A 6,947-nucleotide genomic window follows, 5' to 3' on the forward strand; every position below is an offset into this window, starting at 1 on the left:
CAGAAGGGGCTGCTCACTAAATTCCGAAATCCAATCTTCACTGAGGATGTAGAACATATATTATTACCACCAACTTTCATATCGTACAATGATCACTATTCAAAGATAAGGAAAATTAGAGTTCGTACCGAGGCGTTCAGACAGTCGTTTTTCCCTCGCGCGATCCGCGAGTGGAACACAGGGGGTGAAATATGGCTTTGGCGCGAATAGTGCCCTCCGCCGCACACCGCCTGGTGGCTAGCGGAGTATATATGTAGATGTAGAATGGATGCAAGTGATCAGACAGAATGCTTACGTACGTGTCACCTGTCAGAGTAGTATTTAGAGTATTAGCGGTCCTATATCACTCCAACTGCACACGCTCCACACCATTACAGAGCCTCCGTCAGCATTAACAGTCCTCTGCTGGCATGCAGGGTCCATGGATTCATGAGCTTGCCTCCATACACTTACACGTCCATCCGCCTTATACAATTTGACACGAGACTCGTCCGACCAGACAACATGTTGCCAGTCATCAGCAGTCCAATGTCGGTGTTAAAGGGCCCAGGAGAGGCGTAAAGCTTTGTGTCATGCAGTCATCATGGGTACAAGAATGGACCTCTGGCTCCGAGAGCTCATATCGATGATGTTTCATTCACTGGTTCGCACGCTGACATCTTGATGCCCCAGCATTGAAATCTGCAGCAATTTGCAGAAGGGTTACACTTCAGTCAAGTTGAACGATTCTCTTCAGTCGTCGTTAGTTCCGGCCGCAGCGATGTAGGAGATTTGATATTTTACCGGGCCGTCTTGTACGAGGGCTATTCGGAAAGTAAAAGTCCGATCGGGCTCGAAATGGAAACTACATTGAAATTTCGAGGAAGCTTTGCAGAGTTGGGTTGGACAGTGTCTCTAACATTGCCCGTCGATTGGGTCACGACACCCTTTTTAGTTCTGAGGGCACGGTGAGCACGTGAAGTTCCATAGAAAATAGTGTCTCCCGCCAAGTATGAGCGCCCGGTGAGAGATTTCGCCTTCTGTCATGCAGCCCCCATAACATACCTGTCATGCATTTCCTTTCTCATGACGATTCTCGGCCGCACTCTGCAGCGTTTTAGACCGGAAGCGTTTGATAACCCAGCATACGGTCTCTAATTGTCTCTCCCTGAGTTTCACCTCTGGTCACATGAACTGCTGGCTATGAAGACATCATTTTGGCAGAAAAAAGAGTTTTGGTTAAAGCAACAGTCGAGATTGCAGTACCTTTTGTTTATTATTACTTAAAGCCATCCTCCGATCTTATGGCTTGTGCTGGCGGCTCCTTGGTTCTTCACGTGATACCACGATCGTAGACTGTAGACCAACCTAGAGAATTTGCAGGAAGGACAGGCGGCTGTCTTCTGTGACGAAAGCGTTGGAAAGCTGGTACAACGCTACGACAAATGTCTTAAGTCGCAGCAGCAAGTATGTAGGGAAGTGGCTGGAAGGGCTTCTAACTGTTGCAAATAAAACATTTTTGATTTTCAGAGTAGTTACCGTTTCGCGACCGATCGAACCTTACTTTCCGAATAAACCTCGTCATTTCGGTGGTAGGGGGCTCTTTGCCTGCCACATTTACACACATGTTACTAAGTGTGTATGGTGGACACATTAGTAACATCAACGATATTACATGGAAATTTTTCGACAGTCGTTCTTCGCAGAAACTTTCCTGAATGGTGTTGGTTAGGGGAGGAATGAATTTCTTACGTGAAGTAGAACCCGCCATACAACGTGTGGTTGTTTCTGGGATATAGATATAGCTATTTTCCCTTCATAGTTCATGCTCCCAGAGTTGTCGTCTTGTAAAACCTCACTTTTTTGGTCGTATTTTACCGTGCAGTAACTGACAGTAGAGCTCGTCAGTAAGGCAATCGCCTTGACTGACTCCTTCTGATGTTTGGGGTGATATCTGAGTAGAGACAGTTGCCATTGGAGACGATGGCAATAGCGCCAGCCTACAGGTTGTGACGTCACTGGCAAGCACCGGCAGGTGACATTTAATAAAATACGTGGTGCGCTCCACGCAGACAGCTCGACACGGAGCAGGTGCGGCCGTACATTCACACAAGGCCAGCTACCCATTGCCCCCTTGACCGCATCTAAATCCTCCTCTCTTATTTCCAGCTCTGCTGCTGAGGTCCGCTCTTTAAAGTTTTATTAGCGCGTAAAAACTGCCTCTCGACACGTCAGCGAATACTGCGCTGCGCGTTAAAATTTTATCCTCTGCTCGTGTTGACACAGCATGAAGGCTGGAACTGTAATCACGATTTTATATCTGCTCTTTAACTATCGATTCTACGAGTATTAATGTCCTATGAGAATAAAATAAAAAAAGATGCATCATTTCACCTTATTGGCCAAAACCATTAGAAGGACATGAAAACCAAGAACATGTAAATGAATCAGGCACACTGAAAGGAGTCTCTTCGATGTTCCATAGTTTCAGTATTAAGTCCTTTATTGTAAGAGCAGTGCTCGTCTAAACTGGACATCGAACTCGAGTCATCTGTGTCTGGACAAAATATCTCCATATTTCGAAACTTGGCTAAATATTTTATGGCATTCACATTAGAATGCAGAACGAAATACTTTTCTGATTCTACGCTCACAAGATCTTATTACATCGCATGTTCCAGACTTTTGGACAGTTGAAAAAAAAAAAAAAAAAAACAGCACGGTACAAACAGGATTTTCGAGGTATAGACGTATTCAAACAGAAGGATGATGCAGATGTAACGCATGCAAACATACATGCTTAGTTGTAACCGCCTATTTCCAGTACTTGTGTCGTGTGGATTTGTATTGATGTAGTGCAAATTTGACACAAAGAGTGACTGTAGAAGTTAACGTTCTACACTCTGCCAAAACATGTCGCGGAACCTCAGGAAGTCCTTGAGGGAAAAGGATGCTTTCCTGCACGGGGAAATAGTCTTTTTCCCCAGCTATACCGGCCATAGAAAGCTACTCCCTATTTTTTCACCATTTTCTGAAACGTTATTGAGGCATTGTCGGGAAGTCTGCGGAATCCAAAACTGAATGATTTCTGATAGGACACTATCAGAACAGATTTTTCTGCGTTTAAATTAAGTCTGACGCCCATCTGAACACTGAAAACAGATCGCTTTTCATCTAGGCGATGGCGGTATTGATATGTTAAGGTCTGTCACTTAAGTGGAGCGGCATGGAAATGTTATTTATAGGAGGACAGAACCGACAAGATGTGACATATATACATAATTGGCCTCATACTGACCCCTGTGACACTCCTAAGACAACATACAGTACACGAAGGACGAATTTTCAGTCCAACAGACACAACAGACCTTTCTGCTATCAAAGGACTCCAGCGCATTCTGAAAATTCAAGCTGTCCCATCCTTCTAAGCAGTATGTCAAAGATCGCGGTGTCAAAATGCGTTGCTAAAGCCTAATAGTTGTAATACATTGGATTCAAGGTTGTTTTCAGTTGTATTGGCTCAAATAGCTCTGAGCACTATGCGACTTAACTTCTGAGGTCATCAGTCGCCTAGAACTTAGAACTAATTAAACCTAACTAACCTAAGGACATCACACACATCCATGCCCGAGGCAGGATTCGAACCTGCGACCGTAGCGGTCACGCGGTTCCAGACTGAAGCGCCTTTAACCGCATTCAGTTGTATTAATTAGTGCAGTGTTCGTGCTATTTTGGTTACAAAAATCACATTGCTACTTCGCATATAAGTTGAACTTACGTAGTTATTCAGTAAGTTGTTCGTGAATAATGCAATCCTGGACTTTGGGTACAGTGGTTTAAGATGCCGATAGGCTAGTAACCACAGGGTGATTTTGTGTTTTCGTTATTAGGGATGGTTCAGGCTAAGCTACTTTTCCAGTTTATAGCAGAGTTAATATTTGTGATGTACTCGTAATAAGCTTCATGTAGACACAAAATGTTTTAACACTATTTCTCTTCAGTCAGAATGAAACTAAGAGAAACTTCAAAAATATTCAACAGACCAAGCATCAGACACTGTGCGCTCTCTTTCTCACTTACCTTGTCGACAAAATTGTATGTATAAAATTCATTTCGTTATCAGGCATCAGGCTACGAAATAAATACCATGCAGCAGAACTCTGCAACATGAACTTTAATAACGACCTTGGCGATAGGAAGTGGCACAATAAGATTCCAGTGACTTGTTTCAGAATAGGCCCCTCAAAGAATACGAGAACAGAAATACGCTCACAGAGAGACGCGAAACAGAAAGGAGGAGAAGTATGCCGCGGTGGAGGGTGATGGTAGCGAGGTGGACAGAAAGCAACAGGCCGGCGAGTACCGTGCGTGAATGAGAAGCGTTGCACCTTTGAATGTGCGGGTCAAAGCGAATGGAGCACTCAGCTCAATGGGGACCTCGAACGTGCCACAGAACCGCAACCCTAAAGACTTGCGCAATACAGAACCAGCCGTCGACGTCTGGAACTGAATAACACATTTCCCCGTACATAATCTATGGAACCGCTCGGACGGCTCCTGCTGATTATATGCACACCATGGTGACGTAGTATACAGTAACCTTTTTTGATGCTTTCTGGTGATGGTTTCGTTTCGACTATCAAAGTGTAGTGTTGCCAAATTGCTGAATTTACAGGTAAGTTTCATGGGGAGAAAAGTCTGTTGATGGGACAGTGTACCCGAGAAAGTAAATAAAGGATGCAAAGTTATTGAGGCTTTCGTAGACACTTGTTGACGTACTGTCTCTTGCTTTTGTCTCCGGATCTTCGATCAACGATTCTGCTTGCGTTTCGTCAGCACGAGTGGCTGGCATCGTCAAAGGTTCACCCTCCGTTTCTGGTGGCGGACTGGAGTCGCGACTGCTGTCGGAGATTGTATATACGAGTCGCGCCGACGTCTCAGGGCTTACCGCTGTGGGTTCTACCCCTGTTATTTCAACGGTCGTTTTCCGTAATGGGGGATCCAGAAGCCGTTTACCTCGAGTCTTTCTTCCTTCTTGTTAAAACTTTTGTCATGTATGTTAATTTCCGTGGCTTCCTTGAACAAGCGGTCGTCATAATTCTTCTCCGCAGTAAGAACCTGGGTGTTCGCAAATTTTATTTTGTAGTAGGTCATTCGCAGCACATGTTGCGCCACGGCCAATTTCCCCGTGGAGTTAATGTTCGTTGGTCCTGGTACTAATGGACCGTTACTCAAAAATGGCTCTATGGGACTTAACATCTGAGGTCATCAGTACCCTAGAACTTAGAACTACTTAAACCTAACCAACCTAAGGACATCACACACATCCATGCCCGAGGCATGACTCGAACCTGCGACTGTAGCGGTCGCGCGGTTCCAGACTGAAGCGCCTAGAACCTCTCGGCCACTCCGGCTGGCTGGACCGTTACTAATGGACCGTGTAAGTGGCATAATTCCTACATTGCGAATGGGCCCTTTCGTCCTTCGCCGATCTGAGACAATCTGCCGGCCGGAGTCGCCAAGCGGTTCTAGGCGCTTCAGTCAGGAACGATGCGACCGCTACTGTCGCAGGTTCGAATCTTGCCTCGGGCATGGATGTGTGTGATGTCCTTAGGTTAGTTAGGTTAAAGTAGTTCTAAGTTCTAGAGGACTGATGACCTCAGCAGTTAAGTCCCATAGTGCTCAGAGCCATTTGAACAATTTTTTTGAGACAATTTCTGAACTCCGCAGTCGGTTTGGAAATAGTCCTCACGCTGTGTTTATGTAACAGAAGGCCGACTCTGTCCGTCATCCTGGGAATGTATGGTAGAAAGGATGTATCCTACCTTTCTTCATCTGATGTGTCACTTAGCTGGAAGTCAGGCTTCATGACACTTCTTACGCTTTTGGTAGCGTACCTATCGCTCCTCAGAATAGATTCCAGTAGTTACATCCCCCTTCCTGGGTACTGCTGATCAAAAGCGTTAAACAAACGAAAGTTCCATCCTATTTTATACGGATATATGTTTTACAAGAAAACACATAGAACCCTGGAGTACTTTTTTATATTTGCGTTTAGAATCAGAGTTGTAATTTACCTTTCACAAATGTTCTATTGCCCTTCAAAGGACGAACGACAAACATTCTAACGACGGGCAAACCGCGTCATTCTCTGCAAGAATGCCTGCAGTTATTTGGTTTCACTGCAGTTATTTGTAATTCATCCATTGTTTTTGGGAGGTAAAAGGACGGAGTCTTTCAAAGCACCCACAAAATGGTTAAAAAGGCTCTGAGCACTATGGGACTTGACTGCCGTGGTCATCAGTCCCCTAGAACTTAGAACTACTTAAACCTAACTATCCTAAGGACATCACACACATCCATGCCCGAGGCAAGATTCGAACCTGCGACCGTAGCTGTCGCGCGGTTCCACACTGTAGCGCCTAGAACCGCTCGGCCACCCAGGCCGGCCACAAGCACCCACAGAAAGTCATATAACCTGAGATCCATTCCCCTCCCACACCCTGGCCATCGTCTTACAGCCGATCCATGGTTGAGGGTCCTCATTGTTAAGAAGTGCTCCGACAGGCAGCTGCCGTGAGGTGGTCTTCCGTCACTGTGGAAAGTGTAATTTTCAGCATTTTCTTGCCATTGTGGAAGAGCCAATTCTTAAATAATATCCAGGAACGTGATTCTCTGGCCGCAAATCTTTTCTCGTGAAACGGCAGAAACACATGAATCTTCGGAGAGTCTACCTCGTGCCTGACTATAGAATGTGTGGCTGCTGCTTACGCTGTTCTTAGGTTGTGGGGGTTAATTTCTCCGATTGAGGAGACAATGTACGTCAGACTCGATAAAATTGACATTATCTGTTTTGTATTCCATAAAGTACTTTGCACTTTTTTGAGGTCTGCGAGCAATATCTTAAAAAATAACATGTGACTGATAATATTCACCATTTCGCGTACACTGCCACAGTTGGACCGCCT

This window comes from Schistocerca americana, chromosome 2 (assembly GCF_021461395.2).
Source record: "Schistocerca americana isolate TAMUIC-IGC-003095 chromosome 2, iqSchAmer2.1, whole genome shotgun sequence".
NCBI classification, from domain to species: Eukaryota; Metazoa; Arthropoda; class Insecta; order Orthoptera; family Acrididae; genus Schistocerca; species Schistocerca americana.